The 17,340-nt window shown below is 44.6% G+C and overlaps 1 protein-coding gene across 1 annotated transcript in view; it reads right to left on the bottom strand.

Moving 5' to 3' along the window:
- Positions 1 to 17,340, bottom strand: part of PHF24 (PHD finger protein 24) — a 440,073-nt gene that overhangs the window by 371,895 nt on the left and 50,838 nt on the right. The window lies entirely within an intron of this gene.

Below are 17,340 nucleotides of genomic sequence, written 5' to 3' on the forward strand. Positions count from 1 at the left end.
TAAACACTGTGGCTACCACTCCAACTGGCTGCCACTCACCCATCTACAGCCAGCCGTATTGCTTTGACATCACTTCATGACTAGCAGTGGGACATCTACTGGTGTTTTCTCTTCCGCTGCTTTAGGACGTGTTTTACAGTTTTAATGTATTTAAAAAATTAGGAGAGAACGGGCACTAAAAGTAGTTTTGTGGGTGAAAACCCAATCAGATTTGTATTTCAGCGGGCAGACTGGCAGAGACGAGAGGACAGCTGTACAAAGCTAGATGAAATAGCAGGTTTGCACCCAAGGAGGGAGCGGATGCCTAGATACTGAGAGTAAATGGCACAAGGGACACCCGGTTGTGATACAGGTGTGAGAAGCCACAGGAAGTAGATGAGCACCAGGAGGTATATTTTACACTCTGCAACCTTTATCATTCATGTTGCATTTCTATTCCAGGATGGAAATGATAGTTTGCCTGGCACAACGGGTTTGTGCTAAATTCCGTTGTCCTACAGGTATTTGGTTATGAAGTAAAAGCAAAGGCAACTTCTAAAAATGTCAATAACCAGTACCAAGATACATCTGGTATCAGATGCAACTTTCTGTCAGGCTCAAGAAGCATAATAGACAGAAGAGACGGTACCCAGGAGAGTGGCAATACACAACCTTACTCGCACAACTACACACTCACATTCACAGCCACATCCAGCAGAGGATCAGTACAATTCAGGACACTTCCGGGTCAATACAGGTAAACAGGATATTTAAACCACATCTATACACAGCGGTTGCTTTGACCCCTTGATATTTGCTTCAGTTCGTACTCATCTTGTTTGTCCTTTCACCTTTGTTGTTTTCTTACCTGCTCAGTTTGCTTTGGTCCTCACATTCGCTTACCTGCTCTCTGTGATTACTTGCTTCTCACTTTGTCTCCTTGTCCAAGCCCCTTCTCTCCCGGGGCAACACTGGCATTTCATCTTTAGCTCCTGAGCCTGGCAGTGGTACCCGGGGACTAGTTACAGCTTCCCCTCTCCTTGCACTGGGTAAGTCTCCAACCTGGTTACCTGTAAGTCTAATGTCTCTCCTAGTGTCTTAGTCCTTTAGTAACTTGTGCTCTCTCCCCCTAGGAAGACTCTGCCCATTTTGCATTTTTTACTTATAGAAAGTTGGATGTTTCCAGTCTAAGCCACAGCTGCATGTAAGAGTACATAAAAGAATACTCCTGGAGTACTACTTCTCTACTCCTTTTGTGAATCATTTACTGATGTTTACTATTCACATCAAGACAGATGGTGACAAATCCACAAATGGTTTGATAGTGTTGACTCTTATTGCTATATTTTATGCATTTCCCATTTCATTAAACACACAATTGCAACTAATTGCTGTCCCAAGATACAAATGAAAACGTTTGGCGACATCTCCATAACAGTCCAAAAGAGGTCTAACTATCTAACATAAGTAGAATTGACACGCAACTAACCAAATATCCAATGGGATCAGGTAATTTAACCTGAATGTTCAGGATTGCCCTACTTAACACGATGTAGTGGTCATGTGTTAACCAGTCCTTGGTTTTATTGTTAAAAATTCTTCCAATTAAAGGAAACCACTATTCACCTTAGTGAAGGACTTGAACATGTCAAATTTCGTTGTCGTCTGATAGGAGAACCTGTTTTTATGTTTCGCACCAACGTTTCTAATCTGACTTTAGTATTTGTTTGCTCCTTCTTCAGGGCATATTGAGTAACAGACATTTTGATAACTCATGCCTGCTTCAGATCTTAGTACTGAACTTGCCAACCCATCTTGTTACAACCACAAAACATGTTAATGCATCGCCTTCCCTTGCCCCCCTCTGACCAAGCTGTACTTCGTGGTGTTCGTGGGATTTTGAATATTTGTCTGACTACTGGAGTTACTGGAGTTGATATGGCAGAGAGCACATACATTAATAAGTCACAGAGCACAACTGTTTTTCTCAATCTGCCAGAAGGCACCACCCTTCATTCCACAGAGCACACATGTCAACCATCTGCTGCTCCACTTAGACCACTTAACGCCGTGCACGGTTGTCCTCACTTGCCCCCAATCACCCACTCCAAGGACGTCTGAGACAGAAGGACTCGCTGCGGAATAGCTAAATTGTCTTTTTTATTTGAATCACATTTCTTCTCGAATTTTATGCCCCTCATTCATCCTGGCTAGGTACCATCCGTGATATTTCCAATGACTATTTAATCTGGTGAGCTTGTCTGGGTTTAATTTCTATGATTTCTCTAAATCACTGCATCATGAAGTCTTTATTAAAAAGTACAAAGGCGAAAAGCTGGTATCAATGATTTCTCAAACAAATGCTAATATAACACAATTTGAAAGTAACATTTTCTTTTCATTAAAAACTCAAACTCCAAACAATACCTTGTTTTTTGTATTAATAATTCTCTATTGTGGTCATTAAACGGGATTAAAGTGGGCCACGCACAGGGCCTAGTACAGTGTTTGCACCTTGGGATTCAAAACTGCTTCGAGCACATCACCATTTGATGCTTTCCAACGACTCACATACCATACCTCAGCTTGTATACTATGGACTTACATGTACTAATTTTTAATTCAATGTAGATAGCGCAGCAGACACACTTTCTGTGCTGTGTCGCTCAAGGGAGAAAACAAAGTGCAGCACCTTATCTACAAAGACGGGTCCGCTGCTGGTGTCATCCCTTGCACTGGCACACAAACAGGCAGCCTAGTGTGGTGCACAATGTCGCATCATGATGTGATTTGACTGTGCGTTGTCTACCATATTCTTTGTACTTGAAGGATACCCTTCCAAGACAAATTACCATGCGAGGCAACCTCAGAAAGTTCCAACGCATTGAATGTGTAGTGTGCACTAGAGCACACTTGAAATGCATCATTTAAAGGAGAAATTAACACTGTTTTTGGGTTGTGCCTGTGAAAAATGTCATTTTTCCAATGCAAAATGCCTTTTGGACTGGATAGTAGATGGCCTACAGAATTCTGCATTACACTAGCTCTGTCTGATGCAAAGCATTAGTCTATCCATCCATCCATCCAGCCATCCAGCAATCCATCCATCTGTCTGTCTTGCTGTCTGTCTATCTATCTGTCTATCTATGTATCGCCAGGGCCGTACTGGGAACCATAACCGGCCCTGGCAAAGTGCTAAGCCATCTTTTTTTTTGGGGGGGGGGAGAAGGATGAAGGCAGGGGGGTACTAGTGGTAAGATTTGTGCCTCTTTTGTGCTTTTGTTGCAGGGGGGCGATATTGCACCTGTGCTGCAAAAACGCTCCCACAGGGGTCTAAAACCGTCCCCCAACCCGGAGGCCCACCGGGGAACGCCCATTGCCAGCTACAGCCAGTGGGGCAGTGCGTATCACTGAGATAGGGACTCTATAGTTCCAGTTAAGTCTCACTGTTGGTTTGCAAATAACTATGGCACTGTTTAGTAAACCCACACAAAACTTGGCCCTTGCTTTGTTGATAAGGCTACATTTTCATATGTAAAGTTTTATACCAATCTGTTCGTACGACAATTCATTTGGAGTGTTAAAAAGTACATTTTATTACATCGAGTCTACTATACTTAGGTCACACTACACAGCTTAGGGAGAATTACACATCAGTATTGTTTGAGAAGCTGTGGAAAGGTGGGGACATTCTACCATACTATCTGGGATTGCCCCTTGATTGTCTGTTTCTGGTCCAAGGTTATGCGGACTATATCACAAGTTGTTCAGGTCTCAATGATTCCCGAACCGCGTTGCTGTTTGCTGAACATTTGGGAGCCTAATGATCTTAGTCACCCCCTACAAGACTGGGCCACGCTCGGAAATATGTATGCTAAACGAAATGTGGCTAGGGCCTGGGGGTCTCGCTTGGTGCCGGCGCTCAGTGACTGGTGTACTGATCTGGACTCAGCGATGGTTGCCGAAAAGGCGGTATATCTGAATCGGAAATGTCCGCGAAAATGGGCCAAGATTTGGGAAGCTTGGAATGAATATAGAGGGTGCATTTGTGAACCGCCTCAGATGGATAGTGATACTGATTCGGAATGAAGGGGGAAGGGATGGGGTATTCGGGAAGCGGGTGAATATATTGAAATGCTGCCATGACTGTGTTAATGATACCTCTTTGAAATGCTATGCTGTGTCTTCTCCGATTCGCCTTTTTAACCTTGTCTTATTGATGTATGCACTGTAAGCCTTGGAAATGCCCATTGTTTATTTTTGTAACAATAAAATTGTTTCCAAAAAAAAAAAAAAAGTACATTTTACTTTAGCTCCGAAAGCAACATTTCCTATAGGCACAAAAATGGGAAATGCATTTTTTGACCCCCTCCCACCCCTCCCCCCCAAACAAAATATTTGTCCATTCATCGATATGCACAAACCTTGGCACGCCAAAATATAGCCAGTTTCATTAGGGGTATAATAAGTTTCACGCAGATCCTGTCAACGGCGCAAAGGTGTAAGAAAGTTATAAACGTAGGTGGCAGAATTATAACCACAAACCTGTTATTGCCCTCTTTGAAATAATTATACATAACACAATCACACATCACAACTTCTGAAAAATGTGATTCTGAACTTCTGGAGTGATTCTCCAGCTCTGCTTTTTCTGCTTAAACATGAATTTGCCAGATGTTACATAATCCAACATCTTCTGCATAATTCACAGATTTTAACTGATAAAAATGTATTAAGCTCACTCAGAATTCAGAGGCACAACGGGCACTTAATTAACAGGCAACATTTCAGCTGTTGATTGCTGTACTCAAAGTAATTTGAATATCCCAGCTAAAGGGAAGGGTGTCTCTCTGAAGCAACACATAAAAAACCTAAAGTACATTATTGTATTTCAAACAGCGTAAAAAGACGGATTTCATCTTAATTTTGATTTTTTTTTTGTTTCATTACTGACATAAATTCATCACAGCCACTGCCCTCAAAGCTGGGGTTATTTCACAAAGACACTCTAACTTTAGAAGAATGTGTATGTTGCATGTCTTTAAGGTCGGGTGTCTTAAGCCTTACTAACATAGCTCCTAGTAGGACATACACCAGCATAGCGCTTTACAGGACTCCTGGTTTATGACAACAGGTGCTCTCAAGGCCTTATGTGAAGGCAGATTAAACACGTCGAGTGTTTCTGGAATACTCTGAAGAAAGGAGGTATGGATGTTGTTCCAATAAATGTGCACATGTAGGCCGGAGCAACACTGGCTAAGCTTTACACAATCTATTTTTCTCGAGGGTGTAGAAAGGCCAGTATGAACAAATTAGTGTGTTGGCGTTTTCCTGCAACACAAAATCATTAATTGTTTTCCAAGAAGCTGGTGTGTTTTAATAGCCTGTCACATCTCCTGTGTTAATGTGTGTTAAAATGTCAAAATAGCATGCATCGGATGTATTGTATAATTTGTTTTAATTGGATAACACGACTTTCAACAAAATCATGCACTAAAACGGGTATTGAAGTATACAATAATACATGGTTTATACACATTTTTATATAATTGGTGGAGGAAGAGGAATTGTAAGAATAATTGCTAAAAAAACAGTAAGAGGAGACTTATTAGTAAAAAAAAGATGTTCACAGTAGGTTGCCTTTTATACCTGCAGCATCCTTTGCAAGAGGTAGACATAAGGAAGCCAGACTAGGGAGATGGGATTGTGTAACAAAAAAGGGGAAGGAAGATTGATGGAATCGGATTGGCTGATGGGGAGGAGATGGAAAATAAAACGGAAGAGAAAGGGTGCCAGCAAAGACAATAATCTCTATGTGTAATGGGATTACCAGGATGGGGTGCAGTTGGCCCATCACTCCCCATTCCCAGCCACCACTTCAGCTGTCTGCACTAATGATAGGTGCACCCTGGCAGGAGGAGGCTGTATGGAATTAATGGTAAAGAGGAAGACGGATAAGGTGCGCCCTATGACCCTTCTAGGTGTCACAAGCTGACCTGTGTCCACCCCTCCGCCCCTGAGTAGCCTCCAAGGCATCAGCAGGCAATGCCCAGAGGCAGACACCTCATGCAAGTACCTCTTAATGCTGCAGTTAAAGGCAGTTCAGGGGGCTAGTGCTTGTTCGAATGGTGCTCTAATATGTCAGGATTCATTACAAAACCCACTGTACAAGTTGCAGGTTTCCTTAGGGCCATTTCCCCTAAGCCAAGCCCTATTCATCAGTCTGTCTGAGCAGTCACCTTTATGAACAGGCTCCTCTCAGCCCCCTCAGCACAGGCTGCATTCTTCCCAAGCAAGTTAGACCCTTCCAGCATGTCACTTCTTCACAGCTGGACAGCAGTCAGGCTTTCTAGAGCAAGGTCCATCGGGAAGCAGCCTCTTCCCAGGAGAGGGGGGCAGCTATCTGCATCCACCCATAGCTGGAAACTGGTGCTGCCAATCGATCTATCAGATTTGTAGAGCGCTGCTTGTCACCCGTGAGGGTATCCAGGCACTGCTAGTTCTGCAAAAAGGTGCTGAAAGCAAACATCCAATGCAGAGCAACAGACAACCTTCTCCAATATTCGGTCAGTATTTAAGAGTTCTTCATTGCTTGTAGACACAGAAGATCCTATTCAGTTCCTGGCAGATCTCAGCCTGCAGGCCATTTCTTAGGTTTATTGATTTTGCTATTGGTTGGATAATACTCCCACCCCACCTTGCTTACATTTTTAGAAAAGTGGTGCACGTCTTGGTCAAGGAATGTGTCTTGTGGCAACAATTTCTTACCAGAAATGTGTGCACCTATACACCAAGATGGTGAAACTCGCTGTGTAAAGCTCTCCTCAGACTCCCAGCTCCACGCGTGCCGTTCACACTTCAGCCCCCAGAACAACAAAAGATGAAAGCCAAGACAACAATGTGCCTATGAATTTCATTGCAAACAGGTGGCATGTTGTCTTCTTGTCCCATGCACCTGCGCCTGTAACTAAGCATATGGTCAAATGTGTTGCCTTATTTGCATTAGGATAAAACTCATCCATTTGGTGTGCCCCCCCCCCCCCCTTCACAATGCGCAGGCGGGAATTTGTACTCACAGAAGTGTTGTGGCAGAGCGAAAAGCAGGCACAAAAACAGTTGTGATCCAGAGCACTCTTGTAGCCTGGTGTCTGGAAGACAGCAACCCACTGCTCTGTGCTCTACATACATACAACATGTTACAGACGCCAAGATCCTTAATCGGAAATGGAAGGCCCCTAAAAAATTTCCACATCAAGTTGGACTTCCTGCATATTACCAAAACTGAGAACAGCAGTGAGTGTGGGAAGAGGCTGCACCTTTTGTACTCTCCTTTTCTTGGAAAAACCATGCTGAAGATAACTTTTTCAAGACTACTTCGAACGTTGCCTCTAGCCCCATTGTGCCCACGCATGCCAAGCTCTGCCAAGGTAACTTCCAGTGGCCCTGCAGAATCCCATGAATAAATATACATTTTAAGGAGTCTTCTGAAATGTGCCTTCACTAAAGCTAAACATATTCAGTGTTACCAGTCGCATACAAATTTCTTATTCTTCTGAAAATTTGTGGGCCAATTAGCACATTGGGACCAGATGGCATGACAGCGTGTTCTCCGCCGCGGTACATTCTGGAGTGCCAGGCCTCAATCTCTGAACAGGAGCTGGAGTTTAAGAAGAGATCTGAGAACCTGGCTGGTTGTCAAAGTATCTGTGACTTAGCTTTCGAGGGCATCCCATGTGACCTTCAAATCTGACCCTGCCTTTACTGGTCAGAAGAACCAATGAGAAAATATGGTCAGACAACATTCCTATGTGAAAGTGTAGCACCGCCCATGATTCATTTATATGCAGCTTCAGGAGCTTTAAGAAGCTAAGAGCGGGGCCTGTAGGAAGTGTAAGAGCTGAAGGGGGGGGGGTCAAGAAGAAGAAGCAGACTGGGGCTAGGGTGAGAGCAGGACTTCATGTTACTGAGAGGGGAGGCCATGAAATCCACTGAAACAAGGAAGTCCCTTGCTAAATTTGTTTAATTGGTACTGTTTCTTTAAGAGAGCTCACAGCCCTCTCCAGGAAATAGTCTGGCCTGAGCTCAGGCGGTGGGACTCTCCTGGTGCAATGCCATGGAGTCAAGGGAATGTCCTTTCTCAGGAAAGAAATCAGGCTCCTGAAATGATAGATATTAATGATTGATTCAGTATTTTTAAACTGGACCATATAAGGCCTCTCTAAATGTTAAAATTGGGCTGATGCTTTTAAGTCTTGAGCTGTGGGGGTGAGCAGTTGCACTTTATAAGCAACCTGATTTATGGCTTGAAGCCCATATATGGATTGAGTCTCAATTACAAATACTTTCTACTAGCCCCTTGCAGTTAATCATCTTATTTTAGGTTAAGTAGAGGTTGGGAAATGAAGGGCTGGGTTGCTCAGGTATTCCCAATTTTAACAAAGTATTGCATCTCCAACACCATGCGGATGAGAAGTATACCAAGGGAACGGAGCGGGGAGAGAGAGAACTGAGTTTTCAGATAGGAGATGTAGGCATGCAGATGTGGAAGTCATGAGTAGAAGTGCCCTGGGCCCAGAAATAGTCAAGATGTAGAGGGAATGAGTAGAGGAAACCTACAGGCAGGGAGTGATGGTAGGGTGTGGGATAGGAGATTCCCCCAGATGGAAAGGGGAGGAGGATAAACCCCAGTAGGGAAGAGGGCACGGGCCAGTACGTAATGAGGTTTCTCAGGTGAGTTTGGAAGTTTAAGCAGTCCAGTTTGAGAACTGCAGGAGGACCATTCCGAATTAATTAAAAGTAACGAGGCGCATGAGCAGGAGACATATTGTGCTGATGGGCCTCAGTGTGGGTGCAGTAAGCAAATGCGGCAATTCAAATCCACAGAGCAGGTGAGAAAATAGTAGACGTGTCTGAGTTGCTGCAGGCCATGGACGGCCCGATTCACAGAACTAACTTAAGACAAAATCCTAAACTTACTACCATTTTGGTATTCACAAAAGGCACTTACTCGTTTTGGCATTCACAGAAGGCACTTACTCATTTTGGTATTCACAGAAGGCACTTACTCATTTCGGTATTCACAGAAGTTAGGAGTCCTAACTTTAGGACTCCTAAATGCCTTCTGTGAATACCGAAAGTCTTAAAATTAGGATTTTTCTCAGTTTAGGAGTAGTAAAGTTAGGACTCCTAACTATAGGACTCCTAAATGCCTTCTATGAATACCGAAAGTCTTAAAATTAGGATTTTTCTCAGTTTAAGAGTAGTAAAGTTAGGAGTCCTAACTTTAGGACTCCTAAATGCCTTCTATGAATACCTAAAGTCGTAAAGTTAGGATTTTTATCAGTTAAGCAGTAGTAAAGTTAGGAGTCCTAACTTTACTACTCCTAAACTGAGAAAAATCCTAATTTTAAGACTTTGAGAATTCACAGAAGTCATTTAGGAGTCCTAAAGTTAGGACTCCTAACTTTACTACTCCTAAACTGAGAAAAATCCTAATTTTAAGACTTTCGGTATTCACAGAAGGCATTTAGGAGTCCTAAAGTTAGGACTCCTAACTTTACTACTCCTAAACTGAGAAAAATCCTAATTTTAAGACTTTCGGTATTCACAGAAGGCATTTAGGAGTCCTAAAGTTAGGACTCCTAACTTCTGTGAATACCGACATGAGTAAGTGCCTTCTGTGAATACCAAAATGGTAGTAAGTTTAGGACTTTGTCTTAAGTTAGTTCTGTGAATCGGGCACAATATATTTAATTAAGAATGTGGGAAGAGATGACAACAAGATGCAGTACAGATGCAACAGGAGTCACAAGGCAAGGATATGTAGAAAAGAATGAGGGGTTGAAGGCATCTCCTCTGATAGAAGAAGGATAAGAATGCAAATCAGCGTGCACCATAGTCAAGGCTGTAGGCAGATGTCAAGAAATGTCTCAACAGAGATGACATGGAACAAGGAGCCAAGGGATGAATGAATGAGAGTGGTTAGAGGCACCTATGTAGGCTGATGAGCCATGGGGTGTAGAGGGCACCCGTAGACCAAGGTGTGAGGAATGAGGATCCATGAGGGATGGATAAATAAAGGGTAAAGAGAGTTTGAGGCATAAGCTAAAAAGAGCGCAGATGAATAAGAAGAGACAGGCAAAGCTAGGGGCTAGTGACATAGCTAAGGAAGGCTAAACCTAGATAAAGAGGGGACAGACTTCTGGGCAGTGTGATGAGACCACTAATGTGATGGGGACAGCCCATGGAAATTTGTGGTAGCAGGAGTTTAATAGGAAGGGAGGAGAGGAACAGGAGTTACTGTGGTTGTCGAAGAGAGTGAAGAAGTGAAATTCTTGAGATAAAGGAAATAGGTAATGGATGTGACAGTGGAAAGGAATAGCATGTCCCTTTTCTAGAGCAGACTGCATCACTGGAAAACGTGGGAACTGGACAGTAAATGGCAAAAAGTCTAGTGGGAAAGAGAAGAGATAAAGACATCGGGGGAAGAGGGAACTATCAGAGGAGGCGACGGACAAGGACAGTGACCAATGTTAATATCTGTACAGAGGTGGGAATGAGGTAGGTACACAAGCACAAGAACACTAGACACAAGTAGGGTGAGGTGTAACAACAAGAGGGCTGGGATGAGGGACAACGATCGAACATCAGAATGGAGGGAAAGAGGAGGGCTACCCTTAGGAAATACATGTGAAATTGCCGGCTAATTAATGTTGCAGCCAGGCTGGGAGAGAGGGACATTTTACCGACAGAATAAAACGGAGGGCAAAAAAGGGGCAAAGAAGGCAGAAAATGAGATTGGGCTAGTATTTGAACAAGTAGGGGATTAATAAGTGAGAGGAAGGCCTTGAGAAGAGGGTTGGATGAGGACACTGGAGTGTTGGTGGTGGATAAGAACAGCCCAATATTGTCAAGTACATACTAAAGAAGGAAGTGGAGGGCAGGAAGGAGTCTCACATCTGCTCTTGATGATCTGCCTCTAGAAGGATTATCTATTCACCTTTAGGAGGACAGATTATAATTTTGGAGGGAGAATTTGAACTGATATATGACCTTTAGCAGTCGGTGGTGCAGACGAATATTGAAGGGGCAATCGAACTTGTTAGGGCATGCTATGGAAAGACATCTTCAGAAACCAGGGGCATCAGACAGCGAGGCAGAGACAAAAGGCTGGGTTTAGTCAGTACAAAGAAACATGTTTGGTGCATGAGGAAATAAAACATTGTTCACGCAGTCATTGGACAGGACGCTGCACACGTGTCCTTCATCAGGATAGATTTGTCTGTGGTTAGGTTGCAGTAACTGGCAGGGAAATTCTACCCAGAAATAAAGTATTAGATTTAAGGTGCGACAGCAAAAGCTCCCTATCGAGAATGTTGTGTATGAGTGCAGAGGATGTCTCCAAGGTTATAATAATTTGTTAGTTTTAGTTGAGTGAAGAGAAGGAGCGGAGAATTGAGTCTTGCTTTGGTTCATGCAGACAGACAAACCCAGGCATTGGCATCTTGCGGCATGGCCAGGAGAAGTAGCTCACAATATCGAAAGATACAAAATATCGCCCTGCTACAATATTGTGCCTAGAAAATTCACTACATCAATATCATGAAGGTGAGTATATGTATGTATGTATGTATTCCAATCTTGTATAGCGCAAAACACTGTCACCCAAAGGGTATCCTGGCGCTTTGAGAGACAGACTGGCACACGGTCACAGAAATCACGCTGCTTTAGGAAAGTGATATGTTTTTAAATTTCTCTTAAAAAGAGGGAATTCGCTTTGGCTCCTAAAATGGAGCGGAAGAGAGTTCCAAAGACTGGCGGCAGCAAAGCTGAAAGATCGACCGCCCATTCTTGACCTCTGAAACCTGGGAACCGTAACCAGGCAAGCAGAGGAAGAGCGCAGGGTTCGTGAAACAGTGTACCAGGAGAAGAGATTTTGCAACAAGACAGGACCCTGTCCATGCAGCGCCCTAAAGACCAGAATCCGCTGTTGGACGGGTAGCCAGTGGAGATCACGCAGTGCTGCGGTGGACGAGGCGATACGCGGACGAGACAGGGCAAGCTTGGCTGCCATGTTTTGTATCCGTTGGAGCTTGCCAACCAGATTCTTGGGTGCACCCAGGAGCAAGGCGTTGCAATAGTCCAACCTGCTCAGTATGATCCCTCGCACGGCTTCAGATCTGGCCAGAGCTGGGAGCATAGGAAGGACCTTGCGCAGCATGCGGAGCAGTACCATACAAGTGGCAATGGTCTTGTTGGCAAAACCATCCAGTTGAAGATTAGGACCAAACATAACTCCCAGGTTGCGCACAGAGTCCGCTGTTGTCACTGATCTAGAAAAGAAAGGAGGCCAGAATTCCTCTGGAAAAGAGCGTGGAACGCGATCAGTGGAGCAGTACAGCACCTCTGTTTTAGACCTATTAAACTGGAGTGAGTTGGAGCACAACCAGTCTGCTGTAGCTGACATACAGCAATGGAAGGTCTCTAAAGAAACCGCCTCTCCGCCCTCCAACGAAAAGATCAGTTGGGTATCATCGGCATAATTAAATACCGAGATACCAAAAGTACCGATAAATTGGATTAGAAGGCGAAGGTACAGATTAAACAGTATTGGGCTGATGGCTGAGCCCTGGGGCACCCCATGTCCAACCTTCCGCATGCCTGATCTATATGGCGGCAGGGCCACCACTTGCTGCCTATTATGGAGATACGAGACTAGCCAGTCTCGAGCTCGCCCCGTTACTCCAGCCTCCTGATGAGAATCGGATGGCTGACCGTGTCGAATGCGGCCGACATGTCGAGCAGCACCAAAAAGGCTGCTCGACCGGTGTCGACTCGCAAACGAAGTTTGTCCAACACGACCACCAGAGCCGACTCCGTCCCATGCGCTGGGCAGAACCCAAACTGGGCCACGTCCAGACAGTTGTTATCTTCCAGGTATCTGGACAGAGACTGGGTAACCACCTTCTCCATGATTTTAACCGGAAAAGGGAGTAATGAGATGGGCCTATAATTCTCCGGGCAAGTGGGGTCAAGGGTGGGCTTCTTCAGGAGGGGGGACACCACTGCTGTTTTCCAACAGTCCGGGACCAAAGCAGATTCAAAGTACTGGAGACAGATGGAGTACAGTGGGTAGAAGAGTTCCTTCTGAAAAAGCTTCCAGAATGTATGAGGAAGCGGGTCCATAGGGGAACCTGAAGACACCGTCAGAGCTAATCTGCAGAAGTCGTCAAAATTCGGGACAGAGAAACAGCTCAGCCGAGGCAGGCCCAGCAGATCTTCTGGGTCGGCCAGGGTAGATGGGGAAACCAGGGGTGACCGAGACTGGGATTCCGACGGAGAAAGACCGCTCACTATAGTAGCTATTTTGGTTTCAAATGCGGCTGCCAAAGATTCGCAAAGAACCTGAGAAGCCGAGATGTTATTCGAGGCGCAGGCAGGCTGGGAGAGATCATTAACAATCCTAAACAAGGCCTGTGACTTGTTAGGTGCTTGATTCAGAGTCTCCTCAAAATAGATAGCTTTCGCACGTTTAATCTGTGCTTTATATTCCATTAGAGCGAGCTTAAAGATGGTCTTACCAGGATGTAAACAGTGCTTCCTCCAAGCCCTTTCTGCCCATTTACACCATAGTTTCGACTGTCAAAGATCGCTGGAGTACCATGGTTTAGCTTTTTCCTGCCTGTCCCTTGACCTGCGGAAAGGTACCACCAGATCCAAGGAGTTCGAGATTTGCTGACATAGATTGTTGTAACTATCTTCCGCATTAGCCCCCAGCGTGTAATCCCCAGGGAGTAGACTGGGCAGAACCGCGGCCTTTAGAAGCCTAGACCAAGGCCTACCCACCTTAAAAAGTTTCGGCCGTGCAGCATCTGAAAAGTCACCCGCAAGATGGAGGGAGAAACAGACCAAAGCATGGTCCTTCCAACATTGAGGGGAAATGCCTTGCACTGACACCTGCAAGCTATCCGCGAAAACTAGGTCCAGAATATGACCCTTCAAATGTGTAGTGGAAAGTACCAACTGTTGCAGCTGAATATTGCTGCAGGCCTGACATAGATCGTTGTAGGCAGAGTGTGCAGGACCATTCGGCCACAAATTAAAGTCGCCCAGAATGAGTAACCTGGTGTGAGAGTTGTAGAGGTCATAGATGAGGTCAATGAAGTCAGGCAGAGTAGATGTAATGTTGCCCGGGGGTCTATAACAGAGCACCCCAGACTGCAACACTCCTTTCTGTCCTAGAAAGGAGAAGCCCATCAACTCAAAGCCCTGCACCTCCTTGACCTCTAACTGAGTAAGAGATAAAGTTTCTCTAAAGATAAAACCCACTCCTCCGCCTCTGTTCTTCAATCGGGGAGAGTGCACAATTTTATAACCAACAGGACAGGCTAATCCTAATTCCACGTTGCTGTCTGCCCTTGTCCAAGTCTCCGTCATGAAGAGCATGTCCAGGCTAAGCGATTCAATAAGAAAAACTATCTCGGTATGATGTTTGCAAAGGGACCTCACGTTCAAGAGACCGCATGCAAGCGACTCCGGCCTACGGGCGGCTGGGTCTTGCTGAGTCAACCTCAGCTGCCTGAGTTCAGAGCTAGAATAAACAATACGATGGATAGAACGAGAGGCAGCATTCCCAGCGCCCGGCGCGACCTGTGCGCGAACGGGCGCAAACGGCCTTACCTCTGGCACACCTCCGGCGCGCCTACGACGCGCCCGCTGCGCGCCAATGCAGGTACGCATGTAGGTAGGTATAGATTCACTACAAATAGGTCCACATCTATGTACCTAAGATATATGTTAAGGCGGGGCTATATTTGGATCTCAGTATTAACGTAGAGCACCCTGGAAGGACCAGGAGTTCCACCAAAGTGCGCTTAGCGGCCGGTAGACATGGGAGGAGCTACCGAGGAGGTGAAAGTTGTGGCGGGAGTCCTGGACGCATTAAAAAGTTGGGTAATTTAGGGATTAGGATCATAATGTTTAAATACATTGGGGCTAGTTCAGGTAAGTCTTTCAAGGTAACAGTGAACACTTAAGCTGTGGGCTGTTGCATCAGAGCAATTGATTCCAGAAGACAGTGGAGTCTGTGCTGTGCCCAGCCAGCTTCCCACTGGAGGAGATCGGATAGAGGAGCATCACACAAGGATGGAGCGGAGGCGGCCGCATGCACAGCAGAGCTCCAATGCCTTTTGGCTTGGTTCACGCTATACAAATACCACATACATTCAGACATACATTGGGTCAGTTCTTCCCTTTACCAAGCTGCTGATAGTGCTTTTGAAGCACTGTGGAGCTGCTTCACCTTCTGGATGCACAAATTAACTAGCACAGAGTGCTTGCAAGGTCAGAAATCAGATTAAGCCCCTCAGCAGCTGTGACAGATGATTAAGTGGAGCAGTAAATTGTAGACTGCATGTGGGATGTCCACTCAAGAGCATCCTTCTCTGGAGGCTCAGCTCAGTGCAAATGGCAGATTTTCCATCTGCAGAAAGAAACCCTTAATGCAGAGGTCAGAGGAGGACAGCTCGAGGCCCTGGGAGCAGGAGTGCGAGAAACAGCTTGTTTGTAGCCAGAACTTCCTTCTTAGTTGCTACACCCTGATGGTATTTAGATGACATGTTTGGTAATGTTCTTTCCCACCTCAGTGTGTTACAGCTGTAGTTGTAATCAAGACTGTATTCTGCATGATGTTTGAGTTGGACGCAAAAATGTCTGAATTACAAAGGGGCATTCTGGGACTTGAGCACACTTAGGTAGTCAGGATTGTATGACATTACAACTCTTGCAATTACCACACATGACTTTCCACTCAGTCTTTACCACGCAAACCTTATTCATGAACCCTTGATCACGCATTCCTTTATGCTGACATGGTAAGTATATGTAAGGTAAGCATAGTTCATTTCTATTTTTTAAATAGCTTAATTTATAATTAATTTTTTATTAATGTAATATGTTAAGCCCACATATATATATGATAAAAATTCATAGTCACATAGTACGATACTATGAACAATAATAATCATTAGGAATAAATCATTATTTACACTTGTGAGGTGGGGAGGCACGATATTCAATTGTCAAACTACTGCCTACCCCAACCCTAATATTTCCCTTACCTTCCTTTACCACTGCTCACTCCTAAACCCTGAAATACCCTTAACTCTCTTTACAACTGCTCACACTTAAGACCAAAGTGCCCCTTACTTCCCTTTACCACAGCCCACCTCCAAATCCCAAAATTACTCCAACATCATTTTACCACTGTCCATCCCTAAACCATACAATTATCCTTACCTCCCTTTACTACGACCCACCCAAGTCTTTTTTTATAAAAAAATAAATGAATACTTCTATATATATTTTTTTTTTAAACAGTTGCCTGGTTGTTAAAGGTACAAATACTAACCTGTGTGGTAAAGGCATGGGAGGTGAGATATGGTTCAGTCAGTATAGGGGAAGGGTTATCTGTAGGGTTCTTTAATACTGGGAGAAGAAACGTAGCCTTCTAGCATGTAGGGAAGGAGTCATTAAGAAATGAGTGGTTGAAGAGGAAAGATAGCAAGACAAAAAAAGAACCGCTGAACAATAGGGGTAGAGGTTTTAGTAGATGAGGCCAAAGGGTTGGACTGGGGCACTGATGGGTTGCCCTATTAGAATAGATATTTATTTGATGAGTGGTGTCATGATTAATAAGACAATCTGGCAGGAGTGAGCAGTGAGATTTGATGGTGGCAAAGCAGTAGGAAGGTTCACTGAATGAGAAGTTGGACAGAGATGTACTGGGAGAGGTAGGAGAGCTAACACCTAGATTCATCAATGTCAAATTCTGCGATTCCTAAATTGCGAGAAAAAGCGAATCGCAATTTAGAAATCGCAGAATGGCATTCATGAAAAAATGCGATTAAAAAAAGCGATTCGCAATCGGGCGCAATCGCCGATTGCGAGTTTCCGAAAATCGCATAAAAATCGCAGAATCGTCAGATACCCTTGTTCAAATAGCGATCTCGCAATTACCGAAATCGCAAATTGCGATCTTGCTAATTGCGAGATCGCAAAAACGGGAAGTCGCATTCTGAGCACAGTGATGACATCACAACCAGGAAGTAGGCAGGTCCCACCCTCATTCTGCATTGTGAGCCTGAAGTGGAAGCAGCATTGCCAGAGCTCCCCTCCAGAGTACCTACAGGTGAAATCCAGGAGACACCCCAGTGCACAACATGTAACAGGAAGCTGCAGGTGAAACTTTCACAGGAAGGAAAAGGAAAATTAAATTTTCAGAACAAGAGTTAGAATATCTGATAGAGGGAGTGTCCAAGGACCACAATCGCCTCTTCGGGAAGGACTTGAGAAGGGTGCCTG

Source organism: Lissotriton helveticus, chromosome 2_1, assembly GCF_964261635.1.
Source record: "Lissotriton helveticus chromosome 2_1, aLisHel1.1, whole genome shotgun sequence".
NCBI lineage: Eukaryota > Metazoa > Chordata > Amphibia > Caudata > Salamandridae > Lissotriton > Lissotriton helveticus.